This window comes from Emydura macquarii, unplaced genomic scaffold (assembly GCF_026122565.2).
Source record: "Emydura macquarii macquarii isolate MOO-44397 ecotype Brisbane River unplaced genomic scaffold, CSIRO-AGI_Emac_v2 contig_1119, whole genome shotgun sequence".
Classification (NCBI taxonomy): domain Eukaryota; kingdom Metazoa; phylum Chordata; order Testudines; family Chelidae; genus Emydura; species Emydura macquarii.
In genome coordinates this window covers 8,978,723-8,998,071 of record NW_027131256.1, presented here as the reverse complement: position 1 = coordinate 8,998,071, position 19,349 = coordinate 8,978,723, and positions in this window count along the sequence as shown.

Here is a 19,349-nt window from a genome sequence, read left to right as displayed (position 1 = left end):
CGAGTTTTTGTTTTAAATTAAAGCAGAGAATCTTGTAACCACATGGTTACAGGAGTTGGGTTGTTAAGGAAAATACTGAATATCACCAGACTCGTGGTAAAATCATGAGATTTGGCAATACTTCATAGTTTCTAAAACGTTAATAATTTGGTGTCCCACTCTACTCCCTTCTTAATTTGGTCAGAAGGGAAAAACTCCAAGAACCTCAACTATTTCCTTGATCACATTGACACTAGAAACGATTTCAGAACCTGAATGTCTGTGAGACAAAATATTCCTGGATTGCCAGTGAGAACTAGATTGCTGATTTGAATCCACCTCAAGCTGGCAATGATTGACGGTTGTAACGAACTGTGTCAGTTGTCAGGTCCCCTGTGCCAGATGGTTAGCTGGTCTCAGTCGAGTTCCCGTTGGACAACTGTGCCTGCCTTATAAACTGCCAACACATTGTGCACCAGTGTTGATGCTCTCAGCGGGGGGCCAATGACTCATGAGCCATAGAGAGTGAACTGCTTACTCAGCTTGAGAAGAACCCACATTTCTCCAGGTGGGGAGGTGCATGTGGAGAACTGAACTGTCGTCACCTAGCTTAATCTATGGAGAGAGAGGCCTCCATGGGTGTCAATTCACCAGCACTAAAAACTCTCTTTAAACCAGCATTCTTGTGTAAATAGCCACCTGATATCACCTTAAGCCCAGCTCAGGGCTTATCTGTCTACACTTTGTATATTTAGGAATCATTAGCAGGAGAACTAATATTTGAAACCATAATATAAACCCCACAAGCTCAGCTAACAGTGAAAATACAAACTCTCTTTACTCTGCAGGTGAGGGGCTTTATTTAGTAGCAAGTGGAGATATTGTCAATTAAAACCGGGAGCTTATCTGAGCATTATAAACTCAGAGGTATGTGTAGTCTGAGTTCATAACAATGACAGAGAGAAAATCTCTTTAGAAAGCATCCCAGATACGCTGACTTGACCTCTCCTTGGAGGCTGCAGAGCCAGGGGCGAGGGCAGCGGGGCCAGAGCCTGACTGTGCCAAACCTGTTTGGCAATTCACCTTGCATGGCTGGTCACAACACCACTCCCTCAAATTTAGAGTTGCTGGATGTATGGGCTCCTGCAGGCCAGGTGGCTGGTGTGATGAGGTATCGGAGAGAAAAAGGAGGGTCGGGGAGGAGGGAGCTCTATGAGGCCTCTCCACTTTAAATGGCACTGTGCAGCCCCTGCCTCTCATCACAGTATGGCACCATGCAGTGTTTTCAAGCTGAGAGGCTAAGCAGCCTGAGGAGACAGAAGCCCAGGACAAAGGAAAAGGTGAGGGGTATATCTCATTCCTTCTTTCCCCCTACTTGGGCCTTGGCAAAACAAGGATGTATACATAATCCTGGCTACTGAATCAACAGTTAAGCAGTCCTTTTGCAGAAAACTGGCTGGCCAGAAAGGAAAACAAAGAGGCTGCCTACACGATAATGAAAGAAAAATATTATTTAAAATAATAATAAGGATAACTGCTGTACCCAGCCTTCTCCAGTCTAGTACATTTTCTCCCTCCCCTCCTTCCAACAGTTTGTTTAGGCATTTCTATCAAACAGATGTTACACACAGTAGTGAAAACATCTGCTTCTGAGCTACACTAGCGCTTCCTCCATTGGTAATACCCATGCACCTTTCCTGGTTTTTAGCAAAGAAATCTCCTCATGTTGGTTTGGCCATGGGTGCTCTAATGGTCTGCTTTGGTCACGGCGATGGCTGGTACAGGTAGTGAATAAACTATTCCCAACTGCCTCCGAAGTGCCCTGGAATGTCCTGGGAGATAGAAATCAATGAGATCATGGAGACCTGGTCTCTGCTAGAAAGTTTTATCAGCATAGCTATATAAGTTAGGAGTGTGGAAAAAACCACACCCCAGCTGACATAGCTATGCCAGCAAAAGGCCTAGTATAGGCATAGTTATACCAGCAAAAAAAGAAGTCCGTTTGCTTGCATAATTTACTCTATTTGGAGAACTGGTGTGAGATTATACTAGCAAAAGAACTTTTTGCTGGCAGAAGCTGTGTCTCTGCTAGGGGAGGCTGCCAGTGTAACTCTACTAGTATATCTATACCAGCAAACCCTTTTAGTGTAGACAAAGCCAAATTAAATTTGACAGCGCTGGAATGGCCGGCTAGTGGGATAGGAAAAGGGCTGTTTAAAAACTGCAGGGTATTGTCAGCAAAAGCAAGAATGAAAGGAGATGAGTAGGTGCATGGCGGGAAAGCACTAATCAATTGTTTGGACTTCTGTCTATGTCCTGTACATGTGTTGGAGGCACATTCATGAATTAATCCTCACATTCCCCCTCACGTGTGTGGATTTTTATCCCCATTTTCTCAGATTGGGACACTGAGGCCTTGCTTCTGTCCTGGAGAGAGTTAAGGGTGAGAGGGCCATTCAATCTCTTGGTATGTCTACACAACCACTGGACACTCGTGACTGATGTGGGCTCGCGGGGCTCAGGCTGCAGGCCTGTGAAATTGCTGTGTAGACATTCAAGCTCAGGCTCAAGCCTGAGTTCTGGGACCCCACCAGTGGGGAGAAGGTCCCAGACCCCGGGCGCAAGCCTGAGCCCGAACGTCTACACAGCAATTTTTTAGGCCTGCAGCCTTTGTCAGCTGACCCGGGCCAGCTGGGAATGTTCAGTTGCTGTGTGGAGGTAGCCTGGGGAGCCCAATCAGCCCTTGACCTCTTAGCTGCGACTGTCCCCAAAGGCCCAGTATTGGTGTTTTTGTAATGTGGACATCTGCCCGGTCAAGCACAGATTGAGGCCACCAACTCATGTCTCTCAGGCCACAAACAGTCATCCGATGGGAATGACTTTTGGTCACTGTTGACCTGAACTGAATTTGCAGCAAGTGAGAGGGTTCGTATCTCCTTATCAATCTCCGTAAGCTCTCCAGGATTCCTGAAAGTACAAGATGTAGCTTTCTGCCACTGTTTCAAATGGTTAACATTTTACAGCAGTCCATGCTTGACTTCCCCTTAATACCGCACTTCAAAGGGAAGCAAACAAAGCATTACTCTCAATCAGCAGACATCTGCCATCCATCCCCTTATCTCCTCTAGTGCATTAACCTCCCCTGAGATAGCTTTGTCTAGGCTCGTAGCTTCGATTGGCTCCTAGGGGCAGCTCGGGGACTGAGCTCTGGCAGTCTGTGCCTCCTCATTGCAGGAGCTGCTAGGGGTCAATTCAGCCCCTGGCACAAGCTAGAACAGTTCTGCGGGCTTCCCTAAATCACACCACAGCTTCACTGGTCCTGAGATGCCACTGCAGAATCACCAGAGTGCAGCTTGGCCCCAGCCATGCGCGCACGCTTCACTGGGCCCAGCCCATGCCTTCTCTCTGCTCTGCCCTCTACTCTTGCTCTGGAATGTCCCTGCACCCAAAGCTGGCTCTTCACTGGTGTAGGGGCCCTCTGTTTCCAGGCTATTTCCTGAGGAGGCTTACACTGACTTACAGCTGGCGCAAAGAGACCAAAAAAAAAAAAAAAATAGGGGCCCTATTTTGTCTTTCTTTAGAACCTCCTTTACAATGCAAGGCAGTATTCTCTGGTAGCTAGAGCAAAGGACTGGGATTTGAGAGATATGGGTTTTGTGCCAGACTCTGTCATAGACTTGCTTTATAATCCTGGAGTAAATCACTTCGATCACTGTGCTTCGATTTCCTAATCATTAAAATAGGCAAAATCCATATGTAGGGGGGTGATCCTCAGCTGAATCATTAAGGGTGATAGTTATATCTTATCATAAATGTTACCCGCCTGCTTTTCAATAGTAGTTTTCAACCTCGACTGTGCCACTGCTGAACGGTGCCAGGGCAGGGCCTAGGTGACATGCCACGCAAACCTCTCAACCCACCTGGAAATCCATCATCTGAGGCTATTAGGGAAACTAAGGAGTTATGGGGTGAGAGGTAAAATACCGTTATGGATTAGAAACTGGCTAAGAGACAGAAAAAGGGAGTAAGAATAGATGGTCACTTTGAGATAAGTAACACTGGGTGGTGGTTGTTCATGTAGCATCACAGAAATGCCTGCCACCAAATACTGCTGCACTTTCTGCCTTTTATAGGAACCCATTCTCTTTGCAAACATAGCCAGGACTTGGTAGAAAATGGAGCACAGGTGTTTCATGTCCTTTTGACCTTCTACAATATCTGATATTTTTGTAGTTAACCAATCCTAGATCAGTCTTTTGAATTATTGGGTGGGGATAGGTTGGTCTTCCAGCACAAGCATAACTCTGCTTCACTGAGATATTTCCAGTGACGATGGTAATCCACAGGCATGCAGATGACAGAAAATCAAAGGAATGTGTTTTGCATTTAGCAGCTGGGAACACAGCGCCTTGAACCAAAAACACATGCTTAAATCTAGCCCGCCTATGAATCTAGCTACTGGCTGTACGTTTCCCGTGAGTGTTAAGCAATGCAGATGTAAAAATAATTCCCACATCCAGATCTCTCCAGTGAAAACCGTCTTGAAGGCAGGTTAGGTTTTGATTGCTTTTATTGCCCTGCTCAAGGATATCTCAATGGTAGAAGTTAGCCTTGAGACTAATAGGGCGTTGTTAATAATGGGACTGCTTTCTTCTGTAGAAATGAATGGCTCGCACTGCAGTCATACTACCTCTGGCTATGATCTTATCACATCTAATCAACTAAAGTGGAGCCTTGTCAGTAATTGGATGGGAGGGGAGAGTCAAAGGAAGAAAATCTAGGGTGCTGGACAGGGTAGGGTTGGTTGATCAGTAAGTGCAAATTTTACATGTGAATCAGTAAAACCTCAGCATGGTGGTAGGAGGCCTTGTACTGTTGGAGGAGCCATCTTCCAGGTGATCTGTAAACCTGAGGTCCTGATCATTGGTGTTTAGTAAAAACGTCATGGAATTTTTGGAAGGCGTGTTAACCTTGCATCCTGGCTGAATCCTAAATCCAGTAACTGCATTTCCCCTTCGCAAATTCCCCTTGCAGTTCTGATTGGTTATAAAGCAATTCTCCTTCACAATAGCATGGGGCCAGAAGTGTAGCATTGCTGTGCGCTGTTAGACAGCTGCTGTGGTAGGAAAGAGGCTGTGCAAATGTACGTCACTAATTATCACTAACTGCATCTGCCATTCAGAACTGTAAGCAGAGGTGACCTCCGTCAGTCCTCTCAGAAATGAATGGCTGACCGGTAGACCTAGTCAGACCCCATTCATCTCCACTAGATGAGGAGACAGCAGCAGCTCTTCATTATACTAAACTTTTCAGCAATAGGCCGTTTTCCTCACACCTCGCTGACTTGAGAAGTGCTGTAATTTTTATGTAAGGAGAAACCCCTTAAACCATTTCCAGGGCATTTGACCCACTTTGCGGCATATCAAGGGAGAACTGAGTCCTGAAGCTGATGGGGGGTGGAAGGGGCTGGGCAGTGACCAGGGGTACCATTGAGAGGGAGATCAGGGAGTGGATGTAGGGAAGGCGGTGGATGTGATATACCTTGACTTTAGCAAAGCTTTTGATACTGTCTCTCACAGTATTCTTGTCAGCAAGTTAAAGAAGTATGGGTTGGATGAATGGACTATAAAATGGATAGAGAACTGGCTAGAGCATAGGGCTCAACGAGTAGTGATCAATGGCTCCATGTCTAGCTGGCAACCGGTCACAAGTGGAGTTCCCCAGGGGTCTGTCCTGGGGCCGGTTTTGTTCAACATCTTTATTAATGATCTGGAGGATGGGGTAGATTGCACCCTCAGCAAGTTTGCGGACGACACTAAGCTGGGGGGAGTGGTAGATACCCTGGAGGGTAGGGATAGGATACAGAGTGACCTAAACAAACTGGAGGATTGGGCCAAAAGAAATCTAATGAGGTTCAACAAGGACAAGTGCAGAGTCCTCCACTTAGGAAGGAAGAATCCCATGCACAGCTATAGACTGGGGACCGACGAGCTGGGCAGCAGCTCTGCAGAAAAGGACCTGGGGGTAACGGTGGATAAAAAGCTGGATATGAGTCAGCAGTGTGCCCTGGTTGTCAAGAAGGCTAATGGAATATTGGGCTGCATTAGGAGGGGCATTGCCAGCAGGTCACGGGAAGTGATTATTCCTCTCTATTCGGCATTGGTGAGGCCGCATTTAGAATACTGTGTCCAGTTTTGGGCCCCCCACTACAAAAAAGATGTGGACAATTTGGAGAGAGTGCAGCGGAGGGCAACCAAAATGATTAGGGGGCTGGAGCACAGGACTTATGAGGAGAGGCTGAGGGAACTGGGCTTGTTTAGTCTGCAAAAGAGAAGAGTGAGGGGGATTTGATAGCGGCTTTTAACTACCTGAAAGGGGGTTCCAGGGAGGATGGAGCTAGGCTGTTCTCGGTGGTAGCAGATGACAGAACAAGGAGCAACGGTCTCAAGTTGCAGGGCGGGAGGTCTAGGTTGGACATTAGGAAAAAGTTTTTTACTAGGAGGGTGGTGAAGCATTGGAATGGGTTACCTAGGGAGGTGGTGGAATCTCCATCCTTAGAGGTTTTTAAGCTGAGGCTTGACAAAGCCCTGGTTGGGATGATATAGCTGAGGTTAGTCCTGCTTTGAGCAGGGGGTTGGACTAGATGACCTCCTGAGGTCCCTTCCAACTCTAATATTCTATGATTCTATGATTCTATGATTCTATGATCTAGTCTTGCTAACAGTAACAGAGGGCGAGAGCACTAGGGGCAGCGCGTTGCCTTCTTTCCCCCACACCCTTCTTTGGTTCCCACTGCTGGAGATCAGGTAAGCACCGAGTTGCCCCTGTTGTTTGTGCTTATTATGGTATATTGAGGACTGTGTTGGAATTGCAAGCTATCATTTTAAGTGTGTGCATGCGTGGGGTGGGGTGGGGGTGGGGATCTTGATCCTGCTTGAAGGCTCGTTGGGAAGTGTGCAATCCATCTGGGCCTAAATGCAGTCAGCCAGCTTGGAATAAGGTAGGGTGAGTTGTGCGTCTATTTTTAGAGAGCAGCCTGCTTTGTCTCCCCCTGTTGGTTCTTGTGTGTTATCGTTCTGAATTCTAAGACTAAAGTAATGTTACATTGCAACTTTCCAGCAAGAGCATTTTATGTTTTTATCGAACTCCTCTGTGCATATGCTGTGAACATAACACTTACCATTGACCCAGCCATCTGATAGCCTTTAGAGCTGTTCCACTGCTAGAGGTAAACAGGATGAAGTTTGCTCTTGAGCATCTAAGCAGGGTGCTGTGGCCAGACTCAGGCCTTTGCCTACATTAGGATTTCAGCCACTAGTGCAGCTAAACAGATGTAAATCATATCTTCACTAGCGGTGGTGTGCAGATAGTGCAGCAACACAGGTGGCTGAAATCCCAGTTGACCAAGTCCAAGCTTTCTTCAGCTATTGCTGCAGGAGGAAGGAGAATGCCTTGTTGTGAATAATTTGCAGCACTAAAATCACTTCACAAATGGGGGGGAGGGGGCGGGGATTTGTAGCCATGAATGAAGACACAAGGGAAAAACAGATGTGCCAATGTGTAAAGGCAACAGGATCAAACTGTTAACTACTTTTTGAAATCGGTAGGGCACAATTGTTTGGAGAGACTAAATGCCAGTGCCTCTATTCAGCAGGGCTCCTCTCTCCAACCTGGAGATGGGCTAAACTGGGGCTGGTTTTGACTTTACATAACCACGTCGGTCAGGATTTGTCTTCATAAAACAACAAGAAAGGTTGGTTGGATCTGGGTCCCAGTTTATCCAGATGTACAAAATTCAGACTAAACTGTCCCAATGTCGACCTGTATCAGCTAAATAGAGACAGGTGGTACATATGGAAAACTTTGTCTATTCCCAGACTAGACCGAGAATGGGAATAAAGAGGCCACGCTCAGGCTGATAAAAAGTAGGCTGGGGAGGGAGCAGAAAGCTTTGTTCGTCTAAATTAATTGCCTTGATTCCATTGGGTTGTTTACTTTTTGATAGCTGAGTTTCTAGGTCTCTGATGTAAACATCTCATTGAAGTGGTTGGAGGCTGTGGGTGGGTCAGAATCACAGTTTAGTGCTGCTGGTTTTCCATGGCTGGGTGATTAACTGGGCAGCAACAGCAGGGTGGCTACAATCTCAAAGCTCTTCGCAGGGAGACCAAAGAGAAAATTAACTTTCTTTTATTTTACACTGAAAACATAGCGAACTGTAGCTCTGTGCTTTAATTGTAAATGGAAATTAAGTAAAGAATAGACAATATAAGAGGATTGGGGGGGAAGGGGGCTCTAGGGACTAGAACATGTGACCAGGATTTGGGAATTCTGGGTTCTCTTCCTAGCTCTCCCATTGATTAGCTGCATCTACTCAGACTCCCCCAACATTTCACTAGCACCACCAGTGCAGCACCATTGGTTGAGAGTGGTACTGTACACACAGCACTGCTGTTTTTAACCACTCTGGGTGTGTGTCTACACTGCAATTAGAGGGTGACTGCAGCACGAGCTAGCTGCTCAAGTCTGTACTGAAGATCCTAGGTGGGCTTGTACAGTCTGTGCTGCTCTGGCTTTGATGCTATTGTTATTCAGGCTAGCTAGATCAAAGCTAGCCTGGTATGTTTACCAGACACACCTCTGATTGCAGTGTAGCCATATCCTGTATCATCTATCCCTGTTCAGATTAAGTCTAGATGGCGTATTATAATCTGTAGCCACCAGAGCCCTGTCTACCCTAGCACTTCCATCGTTGCTAGCACTGGTGGTCAAGTAACCGCAGATTTCCCCCAAAAAAGCCTACTGGAGGCAGAACTACCATGTGACCTTGAACAAGTGGATTACCTTCTTTGTTCATTCTCTCATTTGAGTAAGGGAGAGAATAGTATTTGAATCTCGCAGAAGGGTCGTGAAACTTTATTTTAACAGTTTTGTCAAGTGAGACCCTTGGATGAAAGATGCATGACTGGACATTGTGTTATGACTTGCATTGTGGATTCTGTAAAAAACATGAGAACCCTAAAATCACAGGATCTGAGGTTTTTTAATGTATCCTTGATTTCCCAGCATCCTTTTCCATTAGTCCACTACGCTCTTTATATAAAGAACATACTGTATAAAATACGGTGTATAATTATAGAAGTAAAGAGAATTGTTGGCTTAACAAAGGCAACCTTCTCTTAACCGAGATTTCCTTCAGTAGGTTACATCACTGGAATTCTTAGATACGTCAATCACTAGAAAAAAAGACTAGAGGATGCTTATTTTAATGTGAATTTAGTGTTGGTGACAGTGACACATTCGCAGCCGCTAGAGCCTTTGTTTATCCACAGAGCAGGTATAGAATAGGTAGCCATGGAGCCAGCTTCCTTCATGCCATCTTGCCTCTGTGCCAAATCATGGGCGTGTCTGCATTAGGATTTTAGCTCCTGTTGTAAACTGTGATTTGTAGGAAATGCCTAGCTTTCAGTGTAAGACGTAATCTGTCTTCTATAGGTCCCATTACCGGGGTGTCTGAGCAGCTCATTGTCTCCAAGGGTATGTCTACACTATTGCACTTAAACACCCATGGCTGGCCTGTCTCAGCTGACCTGGTCTCAGGCTGCAGAGGACCTCACAGGGTCCCAGAATATCTGAATGTCTACACTGCAATTTTACAGCCCCATAATCCTGAGTTAGCTGTGGCATTTAATTGCCGTGTAGACATACTCTAATAATGTAAAGTTCCAGAGGGGTAGCCGTGTTAGTCTGTAATAATGTATTTTTCCCTCACAACAGTCCTGTGAGCTAGGGAAGTGCTGTTATTGCAGATGGGGAGCTGAGGCCCAGAGAGGCTAAGCGACTTTCCCACAGGAAGTTTGTGGTGAAGCAGGGACCCTAAAGCCTGGTTTCTCCAATCCTAGGCTAGCACCTTAACCACCGGACTATGCTTCCTCTTAGTACAATGCAGTCTCAACAGCCTGCTCAAATCTTGGCTTTTGTGAAAAAATAGCTAGGAATCAATTGTGAGGGTGTCTTTTGTGATGCAAGACCAAAAACTCACTTCAGTCAGGCCACCAAATTGACCATCAAATGCTAACACACAGGCATTGACAGCCTGTGTTTGATTTGAACCGTCAGCCTTGTTACAATCCAGGTCAATAAATACAGAACCTAGACGGGACAGACTCTGTAGCCTACTCCACACCCTAGAGCCATCCACCCGCCATACCAGCTTGATTTTGAAATGCTATTTCCCTTCCCTCTATTCTGCCTGGTAAACCTGGTGTCATCCCATCACGTGGGTGTCACACACACACACAATCATGGTTCTAGGTTAACAAGCCATTGCTTGCAACACATTGTGTCTACAATATTTGTACAGTCAGTACCATTTGTGAATAGAGTGGCTGCCCCAGGTACTCTACCAGTATTGGGTGTAAATGTTTGGTAAAGCTGCATGACCCCATATCTACTTTGGTCCCCATCTGCACATGTTCTTTTTACCATGGGCGAAGCACTGAGTGTCTCCTTGAAAGCCACCTGCCTGCCTTCCCAGCTACTGCACTGGCTGAGAATGGAGCCAGCTGTAGAAATATAAATACAGCAACATACCTCGGTGTCGCTTGTCTCTTGTGGGAGAGCATGTTCCAGCCCTGTGGAGCCAGTTGCTGACCTCCCTCCCTTTGCCTTCTTAGTAATGTTTCTGAGATGTATGGGGAAGCAAGAAAAAGTGCCCCCCTAGAGGAAAATATAGAGAAAAGAGAGAGTGAAATATGGAGAAAAGAGACGAGAGAGAGAAAATGGATGGACAGAAAGTCTCTGACAAAGCCAGCTTGGGAAAGACTGAATTAATGAGCATTTATGTTCTGAAGCTGAGAACAGCTAAGTGCTACTGCTGTTGTGAACGAGGAGTAAACAAAGGACCCATCTTGGGAAAGTGGCTGTGGGGGGCGGGGGAAGGCATAAGCAGGACACTCTATAAAGAGCCCCCATGCTGGTTTCTTAGATTGCCTGTGCTTAATTATGCTAATTATTTAGTGGAATGCCAACATTCTAGGGCCCCGTCTACTCTGCAGCTTTAATAAACTCAGTTTTTAACTAGTTGCTGGCCTGGCTGGCTCTAAGCACAGCCTTTGTCTGCACATCATTAACCATGGCAGCTGGCAGGATCTCACCCCTGGCACATGGTTATCTCCCTGTACATTCAGTGCAGTTGCTGTGAGTGACAGGAGAGGAGCTCCAGCCCCGGCGGTTATATAGGCATGGTTGTGGTCTCTCAGTGCAGTAGGATAGTCTGAATGCATTCCCCCCTGCTGCTGTGTGCATGTCCCCTGAGCAACAGGAGTGCCCACTGCACTGAGGTTTTAGTGACCCCCTTTCCACCTCTGCTCAATCACTGGTGCAGCTCTGCCATCACTAGCAATGCATGGTGGCCTGGGGTCACTAGCCTATGCCTGCGAGTTCCCAGACAGCTGGCACATCCTGGCCTCCACCAAGCGTCTGCTGCAAACTGGTGTCGGATGAGGAGCTAGTAGGACTACAGCATCAGCCAATGACCCAGCCCCGGAAGCCCTGATTTGATTGGAGGCTCAAACAGCTCCACTGGTTAGTCCAACCAGGCTTTTTAGGCCAGAAGGAAACCCAGGTGATTTCCTGTTGCTGCTGCCTTGGACCCTGACTGTGCCTGCACCCAACCATGTTCCTGATTCCTGCTCCGCTCCTGGTTCCCACCGTGCGCATAGGCGTGCGCAGCACATTTCATTAGGGTGTGCACCCCGGGAATTTCCATTATCTTTATCTGGAGTGTCAAACTCGATTCCACCGGCGGGCCACATTGGAATTCTTGCCGCATCCTAGTCTCTGCCGAGAAATGTCGCGGGACTAGGACTTTTGGCGGCAGATCGCGGCGTTCCCATCCGCCACAAAAATCTCGCGGCTCCTTCTTTTTCGGCTCGCTGCCGTCTGCTGACAAATCGCGTGCCCTCCAGTCTTTCGGTGGCATCTCTACCCTCCAGCATCACAGCGATATGGTGCCGCGTGCCACATCCTAAAAGGTACGCGGGCCGTATGGTAGAAACCCCTGCATTAGGGTGTGCCTGGGCATACCCGGCACATCCCGTGTGCACGCCTATGACCGTGTGCTTGATTCTTGCCTCTCCTCTGGAGCCTGCCCTGATGCCTCGCTTCCAACCATCAGTTACCAGTCCTGGCTCCGACCCCTGGCTCCGACTTCTGACTCTGACTTAATCCTTGGATCTGACATTTGGTATCTGGCCCCTGCTCTGACCCTCAGCCTCAATCTCTGGCCCGAGCCCGGGCTCTGGTAATTGACAGTTGACTCTGCTGATAACCCTCGACGCTGGCTCTGCCCACTAGGCAAGGCTACCTATGTCCCCATTCCTGACACAAGAGTGGAAAGGTTAGTGTAGACCTGCCACTGGCCTCTTTACCACGCTGTGTCCTGAACTTGCTCAGAGCAGGCCTATGTGACATGGTGGTAGACGTGCTGGTGCTGGTGTCCCTAGCGCTCTTGCCATTGCTAGCCCCTGCAGAGCTGTCACAGGGAGAGAACTACACAAAGCCCTGTGTGGACAAGGTCCATGGGTTACTGAAAACTGGGAATGTCCCTGGATGCTTTTGAAACCCTGCAGAAGCCACCAGCCAGCTGTGCTGCTGAAAAGGCCGCCAGGTTGGCTGAGTGCATCCCCAAGGATCATCCCCCACCAGGCCTGTCACGTGTTGTCACCCTCCACCCCAACACAGTCTCCCAGTGAATTCCTCTCTCCACCCATCCTGGAACCAGCCCTCTCCCCACAGAGAGGGAAATCCCATTAGGTGGCAGGATGGGTGATGGAGGAGGAAACCCTTTTATCTCTCGCCTCCAGCTGCCCAAACCCTCCTGAACGGGAACCGTTGTTCTGTTCTGTGTTTGTACAGCGCCTTGCACAATGGGGTCCCAGTCCATGACTAGGGCTCCTGTGCCCTATGGTAATACAAAGAATACATAATAATAGTGGAGAAAGACAGAAAGGTGACTAACAAAAATAACAGGCTTTTTGTGGCCATAAGCCTCTGTGTGAGAATTTATTCCAGGGCCTAGCGCAGCAGAGCGAAAAGCAGCAGACCTGGGCTGTCTTTTTAGTTCTACCATTGATTTGGCCTCAGTCTTGCTTAGTTCCCACATCCGTTAAATGATGATGATGATATTGACCCGCCAGGAGCATTGGGAGAACCAATTAATGTTCATAAATTTTTGGATACTTTGGAAGACAGGCCCAAATAAGTTTTGTTGTTTCCTGAGTTTCAGACTCGCAGAAACCATCTTCCTCGCTTGGCGGTAAAGCCTGTTTGGAATCAGTTAGATGGTTGCACCGCTAACAAAATATAAGGACATACAATTGTGGCCTTGTGCAGGGACTGAGAACATGGGGGACAGTGTGATGATTTCCCACAAAAGATTTCAGATAAGTGTAACACCCTGAAATAATTACATTCGTCCCCAGAACAGTACTGACTGCAGGCTCGTCCTCAAGTGAGGGAACCTGAGAGGCTCTGCGTAAAACTGATCATTGAGTCATTCACCTTTAGGTTGCTACAACCAGGTCAGTAACTGCTGGCCTGTATGAAAAGAGGTGGTAGGCATCTCCGTGCAGTTTCTGATGGAGAAGCACATCTGCCTTTTAGAACAATTATTATCACAGCTGGCAACAGCTGTCCTCATTGCTGTCTCAGTGTTGAGTGTGCATGGATCCTGAAAGTCCCTTTCACACATATCCCTAGAGGTGGCCCCTTGAATTCAACAGTAGGTCAGCTGAGCTGCGACAAGCCAGGGGAGAAGTCAGGGCTGGAAAGGGATGACTCGTGAATCCAGTTAAACACTTCGTAAGTAATAGCAGAGGTGGGAGAAGAAGGGCAGAGAAAGAGAAGAATGAAGTGACCTTTTCATTTCTTACCAAGAGGGAAAATTTCCCCTGGGATGAATGGGCAGGAAAGGCCCTAATCTCCTTCCAGTCCCAGTTTACTGACCCAGGGGATTCCCACTCTGAAGGGGGGGGACTAAGCAAAGGGAGCCTCCTGGGAAAAAGGGTGGGAGACGGACAAAGACAATGTCGGAAGTGGAGCCTGGACTTCTTATTTAACTGTCCTGCCCAACTATCTCAATGATTCAATTAAAGACACATTTTTAGTGGTCCCAATAAGTCTTATGGTCGGCTCCTCATCCGGGTGAATGGGGTAGGTGGTCAGTTTTTTGTTGCTGCTGTTTGGCTAGAGACAGTTTTCTGCATGCTAGATTAAATGGCTCTGGTTACATTGATGAACAGTCCGCACAAGGGGCGAAATACAAAAGCTTCATTTTTTCCTTCAAGAAAAACCAAGACACCGTGAGAAATAACATAAATGCTGGCCTTAAAATCTCCCTTTATGCTTATTCCCAGGCTGCCTTTGTACCTGGGGGAGCCCCTCTCTCTTGCTCCTTCTTCGAAGCATTCCATAAACTCCATCGTTTCCATGACGCATTCCCAGGACAGCTGCCTCTCTGTACTGCATTCTCTTTTATCATCCTGCCCTGTACCAGCCAGTACCTGTGGGAGGGACACCCATTGAGGCAGAGAACACATTACTTGTTTGGCACAGTTCTCCTGCTATTGCTGATGCTCTATACACTTACAATACTACATGCCTGTGATTTTCCACTAGTCCTGCTTCCTGTAAGCTCCTTAGCTCTGTGTGCTTTCCAAAGAGGATGTTGCTTCAGATGTCCCATCTGCACTGTGGAATCAACCATGTATGGGCAGCTGGTTGCCACACACACTTAACAAACCTGCTAACTAATCAGACAATCAAAAAATGGTTCAGTTTTGCACTGCAGATGAGACCAAACTTTGTATTAACCACAGGCTTGGATTGAGCTAAAGTGCAGCTTTGTAGCACATTTCCAAGATGTGGTTAAAACAACGTTCTGTCATGTCTATGCTCCAAAATCAAGCTGTCATATTTTTTTTAATTCATTTTACGTTACCATACCCAAAATAATATACTTGGTATACAGCTAGTGGAAATAATGGCACACACAAATCACAACTATAGAGAAGTGAATTTGACCGGTTAAGACCAAAGTGTATTGTATGGATTTTATTACTTCTAAAATCCAGAATAAAATATTTTCTAATAGACATGCCAACAGACTCATCATTACATTGTGGTTGCTGGATGATCCTATAAATATGGGTTTAGATGCCACAGCAAGAAGGATCACTATATTTTAAAATAATTCCTACTTAAAAATAAGAGGGTTAGTTAGTTTGTTTGTCATTACTCGTTTGTATTATGATGACACACAGGAGCCCAGGCATGGACCAGAGCCCCATTGTGTTAAATGCTTTTTTTCTGGCACATTTCTTGCTGTTTAAAAAAAAAATAGGTAAGACAAATCTTTATTTTCATATATCCTTTCATTTATATGCTTTCATTTAAGAGTCTCCACTTAGAATGTCAATGCTTATATTCAGTATTCAAAGGGCAGCATAGCTTTAGTTCCTATTGAATTTTTCTTATCTAAATATGTATAATAAAACGCATCCATGTGTCTAAATATTTAATCTTGTTTGTCTTCCTTGGCTTACCCTATTTTGAATCAGTAAGCTCAGAGCAAGGCTATCCCATACTCCAATATACCATGCTCAGATGCTGGGGGATGACCATGATTTAACCAGATCCCAACATGGCTGATTTTACAGGTCCAAAGAGAAAGAAGAGTCCACCTCATTAAAGAAGTTCCTCTCGTAATGCTGACCTAAATAAAATCGGTTGCTAAAGTGAACTCAAAACTCTAGAGAAGCAGTTGACTGTTACCCTATAAACAAGTGGGAGATGCTTCTTTATAGTGTGTAAAATAGGGGACGGAGTCAGTACTCCAGAATTTTAGTGGCAGAATCACTGAATTCCTTAGCAAATCACTTGACTTCTCTGTGTCTTAGGACTTGTCTACACTAGAAGGTTTTGCCATTGTACTATACCAGTATAGTTAAAAAAAACAAAACACCATATTATTGTAGATGCTGTTATACAAAGGCATAAAAGTTTCTAGCAATACGGTTTATTCCAATTTGGGAAGTGAAATAAGCTATGCCATTATAAGGCACCTGTATACTGGTATAACTGCATCCACAGTAGGGCTTTTACCATTATAAATATGAGCTAGTCTACATTTAAAACATACAGTGCCACTGTATGAGCGCTTGTGTAACTGCGTTATGTTGAAGGGAGAGAGGTCTCCTGCCAACATAATAAAACCACCTAAACAAGCGGCGGTAGCTATGTTGGTGGAAGAGCATCTTCCTGCCAACGTAGCGCTGAGCACACTAGCACTTAATGCCAGCAAAACTTATGTTGCTCAGGGCGGTGTTTTTTCACATCTCTGAATGACAAAAGTTTTGCTGGCATAAGTGCTGGTGTAGACATAGCCTTAGTCAGCAAAAAATCACACCCCCTAACTGACATAGCTATCCCGCTAAAACTTTTAAGTGTAGACCAGCCCTTAGTTTCCCCATCTGTAAAATGGAGATAATAATACCCCCACCGAGGTGTTGGGAAGCCTAATTAACCAATGTGCTCCAAAGAAGAGGCTATGCAAATCCAGAGTATAAAAGGTATTTTTATGTATGATTAAACATCTACTTTATATTTTAAAGCCCGTTGATGCTGGCGAAATCTGCTTGGTTAACATCCCTGGAGACTAAACTCCTCTATTTAGTTGCTCTTGAGGAAAGTTGCAGCCCATTAGCGCACAGCAAGCTGCATGGCGTTGTTGTGGGGGGAGGGAAAATTTTGACCAAGAACATTGGGGCAAGCCCATATTGCAGGAAAAGTGCCATTATGGTCTTCGTTATCCACACACACAGCTGGCTGGTGCTCACTCTTTCAGATGTCAGCTGAAACAGAATTGTACTCTAGTTCATTTAACTCAAGAGGATGGATAGTGGAGTTGAGATCAGTTGTGTAGTTCTGAAAAAATACCTATGGCCAGGGGGTGTTTTAATGCCTTTTAATGAAGGGGAAAGAATAAAAGGGGATCAACTTACTTAGGCTTTGTCTACTGCAAAGCTTTGCCCTAATTTCAGCAATCAGTAGCTAGCCACAAGTTTGGCTGCGTCATTGCAAACCCTGGATTAATGAATTGCAGGTAGTTGGCTAGATAGGCTCTTGGGGGAATTTGTGGGGCATTATGGGGCTGAGCTGGAGGTCTAGTTTGCATTGCGCGTTTTAACACAACACTATCCCCCATTCAGGAGCACATAACTGAGCTGATAAGTTCATGGAGGACAGGTCCATCAATGGCCATTAGCCAGGATAGGCAGGGATTGCTGTTTGCCAGAAGCTGGGAATGGGTGACGGGATGGATCACTTTGATGTTTACCTGTTCTGTTCATTCCTTCTGAAGCACCTGGCATTGGCCACCGTTGGAAGACAGGACACTGGGCTAGATGGACCACTGGTCTGACCCAGCATGGTCACTCTTACGTTCTTATGGCGCGACGCAGCCTCAGTTCGGGTTGACCCTAGGCTGCGTGCTCTATGGTAAACCAACTCCAGCTTGTACCTTGACCTACATGTGACTAAGGAGTTTTGTGGTTGGCTGAAAGGGGGTTAGAATTGGGACAATTAAAGTCTGTGTTACCAAGACCAAAAACCCTGATCTAGATAAGACCTTAGTGTAGACAGGCAAAGCCTCTATTTGCTTCAGTGGAACTTACCCCTTCTTGAATTGGGGGTAGGCTGCACCCGTGCTAACTGCTGCTTATAACAGTTCACTTGGCTATAGTAAGGTTTGTATCAGTGTAGCTACACTGTTCACTGATGGCTGAAAATGGAGGTAAATCCCTAGCATAGACAAGGCCTTACAAAGAGCTTTCATGGGTTCTCCTTGCCCACCCTGAGGAGACGCACTCACTAAGCTGCTGGATAGATAGGAAGCAGCACTGAGTAAATGGACCAGAGGGTTGCCATGATAACAAATAATAAAGCATCTGGTCCCAAGAGGATTGCAGTTGAAGCAGGAAAGACAATGGAGCATTTCACTGGAGCGATGCCAATTTATACCAGCCGAGGATGACCTTTAGCCCTGTTTAGACTTTTTAGCCACATCAGAGCAGTAAGCGTTTGTCCTGCTATCCCCCTTTGACAACAAGCCACAGGAAAGACCCATTGGTTTGCTTCTTAGTCAAGAAGGCTCTTGGGCATCTGAATGTGTGAGCTAGAGAGAGGACACTGCCTCCACCCTCAGAATGCAAGTGGGTGTTTGAGCAGAGCTATCTGTGGTGGACGAGTATTTTACATTCACACATTTAATAGAAAAATATAAAAGTGAGCAGGGGCTTGCACAAAGGGGGGCAATCAGGGGCATGGGCCCCCCCAGTGATCAGTGAGGGCACAGAACTTCTCTGTCTCTGGGGCTGCATGTGGAGAGCGAGCTTCTCCAGCCCCGCAACCATGGTGGGAGCTGATAGCTCCTGTGGTCCCGGGGCCGCAGGGTGGAGAATGAGCTCCTCCAGTCACAGAGCCGTGGCAGGGTCACAGAAGGTGCCCCTCCAAAAGCGGTCAAATGTTTATTCCTGCGCACACCCCCGGAGGGGAGAAAAAGCTTTAACCTTCATTGATTTGAACTCTGATTTAAATTCTGTTTACCATTCGTCACCTTGGAAATAACTTGTGCATTCCTAACGTGTCCATCACTGTGGAATCTAGTACCCTTAAAGGTGTTGGTTTGTATTTTGAAGGCTGTATGGCTTCTGGATTATCACCTTGAGCTTATGGCATCTGATTCTGATCTCTCAGCAATTTTACACGGTTGTTATTTTCTTGGTTGTGGAAGCACCCACAGCGTGATCTATCCCTGCCCAAGGAGCCCGTAGCCTTCTAGATGCAGAGACAGGGAGGGTGGGCTGGAAGCTCCCTGGGAATGGAGGGTGATGGGGGAGCGAGGGGATCTACTGAGATTGGGGAAGCTTCCAAGAAATGAAGCTAGCTTGAGTCTGGGAAGGGGCAACCCGGTAGTTCCTACAGCCGTTCCTATGGTGGCTGGTGCCCAGTGCTTCCCTCCACACATCTCAGTGACTGGTGCCCTGTGCATCAAAGCGTCTGCCCCCCACCCAGATACCAGTGCCTGCCCTATCTCATGTCCCTCACCCCATCCCAGTGGCTGGCACACATGCTCCTGACTCTCCCTCCTGCTGGACATCTCTGCCAGGACCTGTGGTGGCTCTAAAGTGGGATCAGGCTGGGCTGGGGAGTCCTACTTGCTCCTGAGTGGCCCGATCTCATGTTCCGAGTCCCTCCTCTGAACTCCACCTTTGTCTTCACCCCATCCCCTTCCCCCTTTCTGCGTGTACAGA